This window comes from Strigops habroptila, chromosome 9, assembly GCF_004027225.2.
Source record: "Strigops habroptila isolate Jane chromosome 9, bStrHab1.2.pri, whole genome shotgun sequence".
NCBI classification, from domain to species: Eukaryota; Metazoa; Chordata; class Aves; order Psittaciformes; family Psittacidae; genus Strigops; species Strigops habroptila.
The window spans coordinates 31,483,729-31,499,154 of NC_044285.2; the positions used below are offsets into that span (position 1 = coordinate 31,483,729).

Below are 15,426 nucleotides of genomic sequence, written 5' to 3' on the forward strand. Positions count from 1 at the left end.
AGTGTATTTGTGGGTAGGAGGAAAGGGAAGAGTAAATTTGTCTGGGGAGTAAATCTGTTTAGGTCATTATAGTTCAATATGGCTATGATCCAGAAAAACACTTGAGCGTATGTTTGGTTTTAACACGTGAGCTTTGCTCAGTCTCAGGTTTAAGTGATTTCATCATAGCTGGATTCTTCTCTTGAATTACACTGCCCCGTGCCAGAGCCTTAAGCCAACTGACTGAAAGGTCAAATGGGTATCTATTCAGAGAACTGTTTTTCTGGACATGGTAGAGTGCACACTCTGCTTTCCATTATGGCATGTGCTTAGAAATGGAAACGTATTTTTGAACACACTGAGGCTAAAGGAAGAAGAATGACAATGGCAGCCAGTGGGAATGTGATATCAGGACTCTGCAAGCTTTTAATTTCTGGGAGACTGTAAATACTTTGTGAAAGGTGATATAATCAGATTTAACTTGGCCAAAATTACTGTGCACTTACTACTTTATGTGGTTCAGTTAGTGGTGCCAGTGCTTGTGGGCTGCAGGAGCCACGGTGGAGAAGGATGGGCCGAGGGCAGACAGCTGTGCCACAAGCATGCCCAAGGACAAGGCAGAGCAGCTCCTCCTCTCACCTCAGGAGTACACGTAGGGCTCTCCAAAATTTCCCTGTGAAGATACTTTATGTTGCAGTCATTAACTGCTGATAACAGGAAATGGATTCTTTGATTGTTCTTTCTGCCTTAAGTTTTGGTGGGATTTCTGGCCAGGGCATAGAAATGACTTTGGGAGAAGTCTGACTAAGTCCATGGTTATGAACCACTAATTTGGGCTGACTGATTAGCTTGTGAACAGACTATGAGTTTAAATCTTACATATTTTTCCCCATCTTCTCATCCCTAAGAGTCCATTCTGCTTCCCCTCTAAGTTCCAATCTCCTATTTTCTAGGGCAGAAAGAAATATAATTGTGGCTTTTCAGAAATGAACAAGGTAGAAAAGATTAGATAGATACACAATAAATGTCAGTGTCACCAGGTACCATAATATTTATTTTTCTTACCTCTGGTTCCTGAGAAATGGGAATAGAAGAATCGCAGCTTTCATGGAACAATAAAGTTAAATTCTAGTTCTCAAGGTTTCACAGAAAAGCATTAAAATATGATTTTTGCAATGTCACCACTAATATCACTTTGACTTCCTGAATTTTCCTTGCTTCTGAGCTTGCTCTCTTAGGATGCAACAATTCACTTACACAAGCAATTTGCAGAATAGAGGGACCTGTTTATGCAATATGCCACAGAATTCTTTTTCTCCTAGGAAGCCATGATGATGCACAAGAGAAAACATCTATATTTTTATACAACCAAACTGTTCATAATATTTGCTGCCTTTTATTAATAAGCTACTAGTTAAAAGGGTTCTTTGAAACAATCCAGAAGTTAAAATGAAAACCTGTATGTCTCTTTCAGCATCTTTATGTTTCATTTCTTTTGGAACTCTCAGTCAGCAAGATGAGGTGGCTGATAATTATTTAGGATTCCCAATTAACCTACTTAGCAGGTCACATAGGTAACTGGCATAGATTGTGTCAAATGTCATTATTGGGATAATAATTTAATCAGCCAATTCATTGACTGAAGGCCAGAGAATCTGGAGAATAAATTCAACAGGAAAATAAAATCAGCACCTAGACAATATACTTACTTAGATCCACGAGAATAGTTTCTTACACAAAATTATAAAGCATACTACTCATTAGTAGAAACCCAGTAAAGTCTAGGGCAGGGCTTAGTGGTAATGAGGGTGGGGTTTTTATTCAATCATAATATCCAGCATGAGTATAAAAGAATGTTATATGTCATCTTGCTTTTATGAATGATAGTTTAACATAGGAAGAAGTCATGAGCATGTGTGTTATTCTTTAGCATTTTGACAGACATGCAATGCAGTTGTCTTTAATGCAGTGTTACAAACCAGAACTTTCCAGACACATCTGCTTTGTGATTTATGTGGAACAATCTTGGCCTCTTGGCCTCTCCTTTCCCATATATCTCAGCCTTGTTCCACTCTTCATGCCTGGCTTTAGAGCAAATACAAAGGAATGTCAAGTAAGAAGGTCACATAATGGATAAAATAATATTGTTGGATCTTTCAAGATGGACAGGAGAGAAGAGAAATTACAATAAGTGCAACTGTCAAAGTCACATAGTGTAAAAGCTGTGCTTTCTCTGTTCAGTAATGCTCTACATTTACAAGGTGACTGAGGAAATAGGAGGTAAAAAGAGTAGAGCCTGTCTGAAAGAAGAAAAACATTTTCTGGGCAGAGAAAAAGCTGTTAGGGGGAACAATAACATCTTTAAAAATGGATTTGAGAATGAAATATTTATACGAGTTTTAAAGAGAGGCACAAACATAACTAGAAATTGTCACAGTTTTAATATTCAAAATACAGACTGGAGAAAAAAAATCCTCTACTAATGACAGGAACTAGTTGTCCTGAACACGAGGTGTGAGGAGTCCCACAGCACAGACAAAAGTACATGCAAGACTCAGAATATGGTGAACATGCCCTTGTCTTCACAGTGTGTATCAATGGTTTACTGTCAACAAGAAGAGGGCTATAAAATAAGCCATCATTCCTTCAAGTAGAGGATCATTCAGTTTAAACATATCTCATAGGTCTTACAGCCAAGAATTAGTGTACTGAGCACTGCTCCAGGACTCGTAATTTATTCACCCAGTAGGAAAAAGTAACTGCCATATCGGCTCATGATAGGCCTATAAAATAAAAACAGCCAGCATGTAAAAATAGCCAGTATACCAGGAATGAATGTTGTTCTCTTAACTAGCTTTGGGGGTTTTTTTATAAATACGCAAGAATACATACTTAAGTTACTAGATGTGACCTAGACCACTCACTTATGTTGTCAAATGTATTGGTTTGCATCATAAGTTGTCTTGCTACTGAAAAAGCATACATTATAGCAGGAAGGCTGAGCATATCTATTCCAGTTCTGGAACTACAGAAACAACATGCAGCTCTCAAGTGTCTATTTCAATGGTGCCCACAGAATACAAATGCTTTAGCAGTCAATACCTTCTTAGATATTTTTTTGGAAAAAAAAAAAAAAAAAAAAGAAAAGAAAAAAGACTTAATGCAGGATAGCACTAGTCATGGATGCTACCCACTAGTTCAGGAGTGACAGATAACAGAAACTGCTTGCAGAGGAAAAAACCACTTTCACCTAATTAGTAGAAAATTTAACATTGATTAAACTTTCTCATTACAATTTTCCCTGATAAAAAACCCAACAACCTTAAAGATAATAGCTTTTTTTTTTTTTTTTTCCTTTTTTTCTTTTACATCAAGCAAGAGCTCAAAAGTACTAGGTAATTCAGTGAAAGGGCTTCTCAGGAGGTGTCAGCTCATATAAATGAAGTTATTCCTTACTAGAAGTTTGAAGGCTAGATTCCAGCTGCTAGCAGTTACTAATTTCTGTGCACAGAAGGCCCACAGCTCCCAGCCTGCTTTTCTGGTTTTTGTGAATATTTCCAGTGTTTTCAGCTCACTGGTTATTTTTATATGTTATGTACGAAAGTTATAAATGACTAATCAAATTACATAGGCTACAATCACAGCAAAGAGTAACAGTAGATTAAGAAACTCTGTTAGAATACTTCACTATCTAGCTATCTATCTAGATAAATCTGATTCTACAAATGCTTTGATAAGGCAAAAGCATTATCAACTCACTTCCATGATGGTCTAAACAGCCATGGCTTTAGAGGTTAACTTAAGGCAATAATATAGCCTAGGCAGCATGATTCCTATATCGTGCAGTCAGGATGTATTCTAAGCAGGGTTCCAAGTCTGCATGGATATGCAGCCCAAGAGAGAGCAACAACTGGTTCCACAGACATATACTCCGCTGTAGCTGTGAGGGACTGTTGCAGAGACTGAACATACACTAATTGCTTCTCCATCAAAGATTGGTTGTTCTGCAGAAGACTTGCTCTGAGCAATCTCTGGGGAAAGGATCCATTAGAAACTTTTTGCTCCCTTTTCATTTACTACATTTTCCATTTTTTAAAAGACCCATTTCTCCACTTCATTTTCCATTATTCCCTCATGCACAGTCTGTAATTGTTGTGAACAGTAACACCCTTATATTGTCATTTACAACTCTTCATTTTAAAAAAGTGTTTTCCAATGACATCATTATTTCTTCAGTTGAAAACAATCGCCTGTGCATTTGTTAACTACAAATTTAATGAGAAGACAAACTAGCTGTTATTAAAGTACCATAATGCAATGTGAGGCTGCTTTGGACAGATCCAGACCAGTTGAAATTTTATTCACACCCTCCCAGTAGTGTCCAGGCTTGAATATTCCTGTTCAGTGCTAATCATTTTCATTCTTCTCGTTATTCAGACTAACACTGACTTAGCGCCCATTCCTCTATATAGGTGATTCTAATTGCTAGCATGCTTGCAGCAAATTAAACCACATACCCCCTGGGACAGTCTGGGGCAGGGAACGACTTATTCTCCCTCTGCTGAAAATTATGACTGCTCACGGCTGCTAATTTCCACTGAGAGGAAAAAAGCAGGCAGGTTTCAATCAGAAGAGGGGGAGATGAGGGAAGAAGGCAGGCTCTGAGTCTCCCCAGGGTTATAGCAACTCCTCCACAAGGAAGGCACTGCAAAGCTTTGCAGGGTCTGCCTCCTCAACCCCAAAACAGAGCTAAACATACTGCTATATGGCCCCTTTGCCCTGCTTCCCCTTCCAGCACTCACCCTCACTCCCTCCTCACAGATTGCTGTCTCATGGGGGAGATTAGTTACAACCCATTGGGACCCTTACCTGAGCATCCACCTAACTGCCAGGGCTGGGAGAGCGAAGGGTAAACTGCATTTTTCTCCCCATCACAATTGCCTGTTTTTCTGGACAGCGGAAATGGTTCTAAATCACTGCAAGCTGCGAAGAGCTGGACTGCTCTATCCTATTCTCTAGGCAAACATTTTATCACTAGGTTGTATTTTTTACAAATAGATATATATATATATTATACTCAACATAGAGCACAGTAATCCCACTTCAAGCCGTGGTGAGAAAGGCAGTGTTAGGAACTTGGTATAGGACACAAATTAGTCTCATATAACTTCCCATGCAGAAGGTTTCACTGGCTGCCTGCATCTGCACTGGGCAATTCTGGCTCAGGAAGCATCAAGTCTTCTGGTGGAGGACTGCAGAATATGGATGATTTTTGTTTGCTTCTATGGCTTTCCCACTGCTTACAGAAGAAAGCCTTTATCTTTCAGTAATTGCACAGCTGAACTAATAGATTGTCCAGGATTCATTACAAAAGGACAGTTTACTGTTCGAGATAACTCTAAAGATTTGCAAGTGTAAGAATCTGCAACAAAATATAAAACATTTTAAACATAATGCAGTGATTAACCATGGGCTTTCCATAATAATAATCATTTAGCGAATGTATAAATAGAATAAAAGCAATATTGAAGCAAACAAATTACCTCTGACACAAAAAATGGCTTGCATTTCATATTGCTTTGCTTAACTGTCCCCTCCTTCCCCCACCAAACAGAAGCTTTATTGACAAAATGTGCTCTGGTAATTTAGCCTGTAGACTTAAAGAATGTGCTGCTCTGGGAAAAACTGAATTATGGGTTCTATTTGTGAGATGAGGAATGGCATGTAATAACTTACTGAACTGGAAGTTTATTAGTTGTAAAAGGGAGAACTAATGGAATGCATTGTCTATCAATCTTTTTAACTCGAAAATGTTCAGGTGGGTAAGTGTCACATCCATTATGCGTTTATTATCTTATTAATACAAATATGTGCTACAGTCTCAACAAGCTACAAAAATGTATCTCAGTTCTAATTTAATGTGTATTCTATTAGTCAGTTCTGAGGCTCTATCCTAAACCCAAGTCATTGGAATTTTTACTCAGATATTTGGCCAGCAAAAAATTCACTTGAACACCAGAGCTACCAACTAACACCACCTAAAGTTACAACCCTCTGCTCCCAGCACAGACTGTATTCATCAAAATTGTGGAGTGAAATAAATGTACACACAGTCATGATGACAGCCTCATTTCACTAGCTGTTTATTGCTCTGTAGGCATATAAATACAAAAGGACAGTAAGATAATGATTTTAACAAGAAACATGACGAGAAAACAGTCTAACATAAAATGTAAGAATCAAACCCTTGGCTGTTTTCTTCACAGTTTTCTCCACTGTGTAAACAACAGGGATTTACCTCAGTTACACTTTCACATGGACCTATTTATTTTGCACAATTGAATGATTTGCCTCAAAATATTTTGGATCATTATATGCACATGTGAATATGCAGAATAATGACAATAATAAAGTAGTCTAAAATCTGTTAGGATGCTCCTCCCAGTCTTAGCTGATACTATGTTTTAAAACCACAGTGCAACAAATAGAATTTAGTCCTAAATAAATACATAAAATATATGTGCAAGTAACAAAAAACAACAGAGTGGGAAACTCAAAGTTCAAGTCAATGCACATGAATGTATAAGTAGAACAAAACATTCAGGTTCTACTCTATCAGGCCAAATATTTCATATGATGCGTAGATTCTTCAGTAATTTTAATTTTAACCCTGCAATGGATTGATCTGTTTGCTTTGATTTTCTATTTCAGAGATAAAAATAAGCAAGAAAGGATAATCTGCAGTAATTCGTGCCTCTAGTAGGCTCCTGTGGGTGGGCCTTTCTTGTTTTATTTGTTTTGTTCATGTGGCCAGTCTAGCAGCAGCAGACCGCTTACATATATTTGGCTGTTCGGAAGACCAGTCATAGCCATTCCTTAATCAGATAATAGCATACTATTGACATATTAGACCAATTTAATACATTTGTTTCCTTTATCAATTACATTTCATCTCAGAGGTCCAATACAATGGGATTTTGAACCATCTGTGCTGAGCACAATTGAAGGGCCAGTAATCCAATTATTTGATTTTCTTCCTGAAGAGACCAGAAGAGAGGAAAAGCCATCTTTCCCTCGCTCCAGTGAGTAAGCTGTAGGCCTGCATAAGGCTTTAAGCTTCCTGTGTAAAACACACCTCAAGGGCAACAGAAGGCCACTTAAATGTAGCTTGGAGGGCATAAGTGGAACATGGCTGTGGCACATTGGCTTTCTGCCCAGGAATAAATTCGAACCATTAGCATCAAATACTCATCCTGAAGCTCTCATAGTGAAATTAAATGCCATCTATCAAGTGAATAAACAATAATAAATTAAAGTAGCACAAGTAAAAAAAAAAAGTTGCAGTAATTTATACTGTGGAACATCTGCTCTGGATTGCATTTCCAGACTGCACACCTCAGATTACCTTTCAGCCTTTTTTTTTCACTATTGTATTTTTGAACGTGCAAAATGGCCCTTGATGCACAAATTGAATTTATTCATGGCCTACTCTACATGTTAATAAAAATATAGTTTTAAATAGTATTTGCTTTTCCTGTGCAAATAATTTACTTCTGCTAGTCAGCAGAATCTGACTGATTTGTTACATAGGTTGAGTCTATGTGAATTATATCTAAACAAGAATTCATACAACAATGAAGCATGCAAAAATGTACCTTTTGATACCTCAAGTGGAACTGCACATTCTGGTTTAGGCAGTCAAGGCTAATTTCAGCAGGCTTCAGAATTTGGATAGCTGTGAAGTTAAAATGAATCAGTCCTTTTAAAGTGCTCACAGGAAAAGCAGACTGTATTCTGGGACAGATTTTAAAAGGGGTGTTTTCAGTAACCAGAATTTAATTACCTAACTGGAATTTTGCCATGCTGCTCCGGCTAAACCTTCACTTTTCGCATAGAAGAAACATAAAAATCAGCAAAACTATTATGCTCTGTCTGAACAATATCTATTATAGCAATAAATTCAGCCTTGCGGTGGGATGGGACAGTATTAAGAAGGAAAGCAAAGGGAAATGTCTCACCTACTGAATATTAGCCCGATTTCCTAAAACAAGTTGTCTTCTCAGGAACTTCTTTCCCAAAACTTCCTTAGGGTATGAAATAATTGGCTATTAACCAGCGTGTTCTTGACCCAAAGAATGGAGCAGAAAACATGTAAGACTTGTCTGGATTAGGGGGAGAGATAAAAGAGAAATTAGAGCTGATAAGTACTTACTGCGCCTGTGGTTCTCTTGATTTTGCTAGTTGAGACTCAGAGGGTTTTACCTGCATTTGTACTATGGCAAAAGACCTGAGGAAGAGAGCAGGCAGAAAATGGGGGAAGGGAAAACAGAGTGGCACAACTTTCTCCCTTTTCAGATTTTTTCCCCCTGCCTGCTTGCCCTGCATTTAGCGTGGGACTGTGAAAAAGAAAGGCTGCCAGCTCCACAGCATCATATTGCCAGCATAGTCGGCAACCTGTCTCACCTCAAGGCAAAAGAGAAGTTATGGGAAACGTATCTGCACAATAAGAAAAAGAAAAGCAAAATCTTACATATCACCAATCCTGTAACAGTCTTCTGAACAAGTGATAGTTTCTTCTTTTTTCCCCCCTTGTAAAAGTGATCACCTGTAACCTACCAAAATCTCTGCAGGTCCCTTGTGGGCTCCCCCAAAGCCCCAAGCACTGACAGTCAGTGTGCCTGGCAAAGGTGCTGTGCTGCAGGCTCCAAATACCAAATACCACGTGAGGAACGGACAAGGATGCCAGCGTGCACAGATGCAGTTCCCATGCCCTGGAACAAAGAAAACAAGTCGTTAGTATGCACCACGCAGCACCAAAGGCTGAGCCCGCTGCTAGTAAGTGCTATGCAGAGGGTTCAGGTCATGGTTTTGCTAAATTCTGTGCTCTTGGTACACCTGGGAAACGCACCACCAAAATGCAGCTCAGCTCACATAGCCGTCTAAGTGCAGCATGTTGTAACTGAGGTGCTGGGGCAGGTGCCTCTGAGCCATCAGTGAGGTATCTGCCCCTCCATGTCAAGTGGTTTGTTACGACTGGAAAGTGCAAGGAAGTCTTCATGGGGCTGGTAGGCTTCCATTGCACCTGCTCTGCTGCTGGGACAGGGGTCTTGGGGCAGGATCCAACGCCTTAGCGCTGGTGGTTCACAGTGGTCCATAACAGTTCCCAGTAAGTGCCTGAATGCTACGGCATGCAGCAGAGGGACAAATAGGAGGTGTTAGAGGTCCTGGGCTGGGATCACAGCAACAAGATGCACTAGCTCGGGGCAGTGGGTCAGCTGCCATGGATGGAACCAGCTCTTCAGGAAGGATGGGCCAGGACATCAAGGAGAGAGAGCAACTGAGGTGCATGGAGCTGTGCCTTGGGACATACGATGGGCCAGCTGGAAGTTATGGGTCACAATTAGAGGGCGGCTTATGGTAGGTGACATGATGGTGGGTGTCTGCTACAGGCCACTTTATCAGGAAGAAGTAGACAAGGCAAAAAAATGGAAGAAGCCTCATGCTCACAGGCCATCAAGGGTCAGAGCACTGAAGTTACACCAAGCACTGCTAATGAAGTAGCAGAACACATAAATACACCACAAAATGCTCCTGGTAGATCCTGGCTTGGCTCTATCTACCTTAAAAGGTGGCTCTCATCCACTGCATAAGCATTCTGTTGCCTCTGAGAGGATGGTGTGCACTACCTGTATAGCATAGATCTCTTCAGCAGTCTCCAAGAGGGGTTTTTTGTTTTCTTGCATCCTATCACAATGTTCTGCAGCAGAAAGCAGGTTTCTGGCCTCTCCAGCCTTATACTGCTGATCACAGTTTGATGCCCTGAATGTGTGATGTATGCAAACAGGACACGCTGACCGCAAATTCTGGGAAAGTGTTTCTTTTCATAGGGGCAAAAACAAGGCTGTATGTGTAGGAGGTGTGTGTGCATACACCTGCAAAAGTTCCCCCATGTTTCCAGGGTATATAGTACTCTATTTCAAAAGCCTTCACCTGCCATATATCCTCATATGTCTGAATAGAAAGAAAGGGGATTGAAAAAACTTTGTTAGCTACTATAAAAGGAAAAAATTACTGTAATAACATAGATGTTTCACTCCTTGAGTGAAGGAGGCCTTCAGGATGGAGATACTCACCTGTAAGACAATACATTTTCACTGGTGATAAAAGACAAGGTTGGAGCTTAATGGGGAATAGTAGTACCCCCAATACCATGCTTCCCCATTCCCACCTCTGCGGCAGGAATTTCTTTGATTTTGTTACAGCCAGAGTCCTCTATATCACAGAAGATGGCAGGCAGAGCCAGTTGTGCCTCAGTATAGGAACAGCCTTTACATGCTTTTACGGAGATGTGCTAGTTCCCTCAGGATCTCTGAAAAGATCACGCAGCAATCAAAGTCCTATGGTATGTTCTAGGGATGCGGAACTATTTCTAGAGAATTTGATGGAGGAATTTTAATATATTGGGAACAGCCTATAACTTCAAACAGAAATTAGGACCTTTAGTTTTCTTTAAACTGTATAGCAAACTGCTCAGATTCAGTGAGTGCCTTGGGGTCTTGCCTCACAACACTCTTACCCACACCTACATAATACCAATGCTTTGCTTATTCTGTACTTCAGTAACTTAATTACATGATGAATTCTCCCATGCTGCAAATTCTATCTTCATTGAGCTAACTCTGATAAAGGCAAGGCAGATCCAGTCTATCCAATCTGCAAGTGGTAGCCTCAGAAGACAGGGATACAGCACATCTATTACTCTGCCTTCCAGGAGCTTTGGCCTCAACAAACACATTTGAGGGACCTAGCTGTGGTATCCTGGCTGCCTATCACAGCTCATCTACTTGGATGACATTTTACCTATTAGCAAGGTAATATACTACTTTCAGGAGATGCCAGAAAAGGATGGGTTTAGATCTGCAACTAGCTAAGCTCTGTTAAAATGGCTTTCTTCTGACACTGAACAATTTCATAAAGCATCTTGATTTTCTCTGTATAAAAGTGACTCATGATCAGACACTCCCTTGTATGGAAACCAAACAATTTGTCTTCCAACATCAGCAAAAACAAGTATATATTTCTAAGGAGACTGTCCTCTTTGGAGGCTGCTCTGATATTGATGACATTAAGGAATCTCTGTTTCACTTGCTAGTTACACTTGGGGCAATGACCATCTTCTTCTGTGTTTTCCAATGTCTAGAACAAGGGGCATCTGAGCCATAGCCAAGGTTACTTGGCACTGGGCACTGCACTGTAGTACTGCAGTAAGTGTCAAAAAAGCCTGGCACTTTGTTTTGTTGGCAGTTTCAAAGCCACAGGGGGAATCCATGGCTCAGTTTCCATTAAAAGCCACTAGTTAGTTAATTATGAATACCTCTACCTCACTGCTTTGTACCTCTAGTGAATCTGTATCTGTTTGTGTCAACCGATGCCTGTCTGCTTTGACATGGCAGAACCCCAAACCTATGCAAACAAGAATGCCAAGATTTGAGAGTGCACTGTAAGTCAGCTGAAATCAGTATCTTTCCAGATGTTCCCGGATGCCTGAGGATGTGTCAAATGAGGGTGTGTTGAAGAACATTTAGATGACATCAGGTGTGAAATGCTTTAGTGTGAAAGAAACACTGCAGCAGAACCATGCACTGACCCTGTTTGCAAATTCTTTGTAGCTACTTAGCATTTGACTCTAAGGACCCAAAGCAAAGCTGATCACAACACAATACAGGGGACTGAAGTCTTACATGCTCAGAAGAGCCTTTCAGTCTGCCTCTTTGTGTGGTTGCAAAACATAGGCTAGAATGGTAAAATGAAACTTCCAGCTCTAGTAGTGGTAGCAACAAGAGAAGCATTGGCATCTTCTGGTTTTCAACAGCTCAATATATACAAAAGAGAGAACAATGCCATGACCACCCTTCTGCCATATGCTGCAGAGATCCTCAATCTATTCCAAGAAACAAAGCAAAGTGCCAGTAGCATGCAGTAGCTCATAAACACCATGGAGACATCAGCTGACCTCAGCATCACACCAGGACAATTAGTTTCAGCACTGTTCACACTGACATGGCTTCCAGTTCCAGCATTTGATTATTTCTGATAACTACAGGATCTTCAAACTGTGTTCTTAAAATGGACTTCACCCCATTTTTCTTTTGCATTCCCACAGCAGTCCTCCCTCTGTGCCTCTTCTAGTTTGATTACTCTTCTTTTTGTAACTTGATTGATCGAAGTCTATCTATCTTGTCAGTCTCTGTTCAGTCCTGCTCTTGCCAGGCATCTTACATTAAGTACAACAGATCTCAAATCTAGAACTAAGATGAGAAGAAAGAGATCACAGGAACAGGAAAGAAAAAAAAAGGATCAAGAAGAAAATTCTGCAATCCATAGAGAACATTTCTTATTCATGACTGAAGTGTGTTTTACAGCAGCAGTAGACACAGAAAACTGCTTTAATCTAACAAGGAGCAAGGAACTTCATTACAATGAGGAGCTATATGACTGTTGAAATTATAGTGCCTTTCTCAGATTTACTCAAGCTACCTCATACACCTGGATTATTGCTAAGGGTTTAGGGAACTGAATACACAGTACTTTTCAAAGGGATGTGGGGGAAAGGGCTGGAAGTGAATGTATCACAAGGAAACCTGGAATGGGGAGGAGGACTACGTATGCAACTTTCCTCCTCTGCAAAATCAATTCAACTAAAATTGAGTACAAGAACAAGATGATGTCTCCCTCCTACATTCCATTCCATTCTTCAAGTATACTGACATTAGAAGGGTAAGCAAGAAAAATAGCTCTATTTTCAGCCACACAAAGATGAAAGAAGTTTGGGGATATATATGAAAGAAGTTTGGAGATATATGCAAAAGAAGTTATAAGACAGACTCCAGCCAACAGTTTTCTACTGCCTCAAACCTTGCATGGTCTCCTACAAGAGACTTCTGCTGGCAGTATTAGACAGGCTTTGAGAGCTGTTTTGGCATCATAGAAGTGATTTTTCTACTGGCACATGGGCAGGTCACTTAACTATTGTTCCTATATTGATACAAGAAGCATAATTTCACGCAGCCAAAGGCAACCTTCCAAACAGAGTTGAAAAGAAGATCATTTACCTGTTTGAATCAACAGCAGAGTCCACAGCCTGAAAAGAGCCTTGGTTGCTGAAACCGCCACCCCCACCAAAGAATTTTTGAGTGGTCATGCCCATAACTATTCCCTCCTTTATTTTCCAAACATAAGCTAGCCAGCTGAAAACCAAATTCTCATTTAGTGCCTAAGCAGTGAATAATACTAGCATTCAGTTAAAAATAAATAAAGATTAACTGCACAGCTTATATTAATATATAGGGAGATCTGATGCGCAAATTTTAACAGAATGTTAACAGCACTGTACATTTTTGTTTAAAATAGGAATTATTAGAATCTGTCTACCAAAAAGGTTTTTAATAAACTCAAAAGTACACAGTATTTTTCCTATAAGGGGAAAAGTGTATATGAATAGACCAACAGAGATGAAGGTAATTAAAGAGGCACTTAAAAATAGGAAAAAAAGATAGGGAAAACAACTTCAGTTAATTCTCCTTTTCAGGATCTAATTAATCTTAAAAACTGTGAGTCTCTAGCCTTTCCCACGCATTTTGATGCAATGGAGAATGTCCCTTGCTACAGGTCTGATTTAATGGAGTTTTGATTGAGGATAAAGACAGAAGAGTCAGTTTGTGGTACCCTCTCTTAACATTGAAAAGTGTCCAATTCCAAAGGCAAACGCACTCAGCTCAGTCATCCCAATTAAAGTGTCGGCTGCTATTCAGCACAAGCAAAGATAGCACAAAGAATGCAAAAGAATCAGCCACTACAGCATATTTACAAAGCCAGCACAGAAATTGATGTTGGCGAGGGACAGCAAAGGAAAACACGTTATTTAAACAAACAGATGTACATACATATATGCATATATTTACACAAGATATATTCACACACACATATATTGCATAATAAAATTATATTAAAAGGAGAAAACCCCCTTTGCTCTCATTAGGTCATTCTCTTGAATGTTTTGGCTGTATGAAAATAAGCAGAACTACAGCTGAAGCTGCAGTATCTGGCTGTTGAAACAGTATCTTCTTGCTGCAATTAAAAAGTGTTGAAAATAATAGATAAATTTTCAAAGACCTTTTTTTTTCACAGGTGCCTATAACAACTCATCTAGTATGTACAGCACACATAAACCCTGATCTTACGCTGATGTTAGCTTGCCGTAACCCCTCATGCCTCTAGAGGAATTTCTGTGCCAAGATCAGGATCCAGCCTGATGCCAACCCGGTCATAGCCTGCTGTGGTGCCAGGCACAGATATCACTGGAGGTTTTGCATCAGTGCTAGTGGCAGTCCATTAAATTCAGGTCAAGTCACCTGAAATGCTCCAGCTTCCTTGTATCCCAAATGCCTACCAGTTACTATATTTTTATTAGAAAGAACGAGAGAGACAGAGAGAGTTCCCTGCCAAAGGTCATCTCCAAGTTCATAGTGTGTCTCCTTTTGCTACCACATCTGATATATCTTTAACACTGTCTGTTCCAAGCAGGCTTCACTGGGACTAGTTTTGTGGGACCAGCACAAATCTGTGCCGGCTGCTGCAATACAGAGGACAAGCTGGGCTGGCACCACAGCTCTTTGTGGACATGGCTTGCCTTCAAATGCTTGTGAAATGATCTTTCAAAGTTCAGCTTTCAACTGCTGCTGTTGTTTTCAAGAACAAAAGAGACACAGGCAATCAGAGTCTTCTCAGCAAGCACAAAGCTTACCCAGAGCAGCAGGCACCTCTCCAAAGTCCTCTGTGCTGGCTTGAAATGCCCCAGAGAGGGGGAAGAGATGCTCTGCTCCTCTCAGCCTCCCCAAAGAGCACTAGTACTGGTGCTGGGGCCCACCGAAGGAACCATCCTGGGGGTTTTGGACTAGGTGGATGTTCATTCTCACACAAGAGCTTCCGCCACTTCTGCCTATCCATGTGAATCAAAATTACTCAAAGGGACTGCAGTGTAATGCTTTGGCCTCTCAGTAGTGGGGGTGAATGCCATTTCCTCTTATTTGAGAGGAAGTTCACTCCCAAAATTTAACACAAGCCATTGACAAAGTCCTTCTCAAGCCCTCAAAGATCCATCTCAATTTCCTATGCAACTGCTGGTATGGGTTTTCAAATGCATGAAAATAAGCGGGTACATACCCCATGCTCTTGTACTCAACACAGTGATGGACTTTGCACTCTTTTAACCCTTTGTAAATCCAGATGACCCAGGCTAGCAGCAGCGGGATGCCACCATGAAGCATAATTATTTTATATCTTCTATTTATTTTTTGGAATATCAAAATCAATGACAATCACTAAAGCAGACTGATTAAACCCTAAACATAAACACACCCCAATAGAGAAGTTGTTTTGCTGTCATCT

The 15,426-nt window shown here is 40.2% G+C and overlaps 1 long non-coding RNA gene across 2 annotated transcripts in view; it reads right to left on the bottom strand.

Moving 5' to 3' along the window:
* The window catches only part of LOC115612840, a 55,488-nt gene extending 40,675 nt beyond the window's left edge, over positions 1 to 14,813 (bottom strand). Inside the window, exons 1-2 of one of the 2 annotated variants that reach the window (XR_003993176.1) lie at positions 8,596 to 14,795; positions 7,998 to 8,141 (exon numbers count right to left, since the gene is read on the bottom strand). This is a non-coding gene — a long non-coding RNA (uncharacterized LOC115612840). Of the gene's footprint in view, positions 1 to 7,997 lie in introns of both variants that reach the window. The other variant, XR_003993175.1, reaches the window with a different exon arrangement.
* Positions 14,814 to 15,426: the final 613 nt, after the last annotated feature.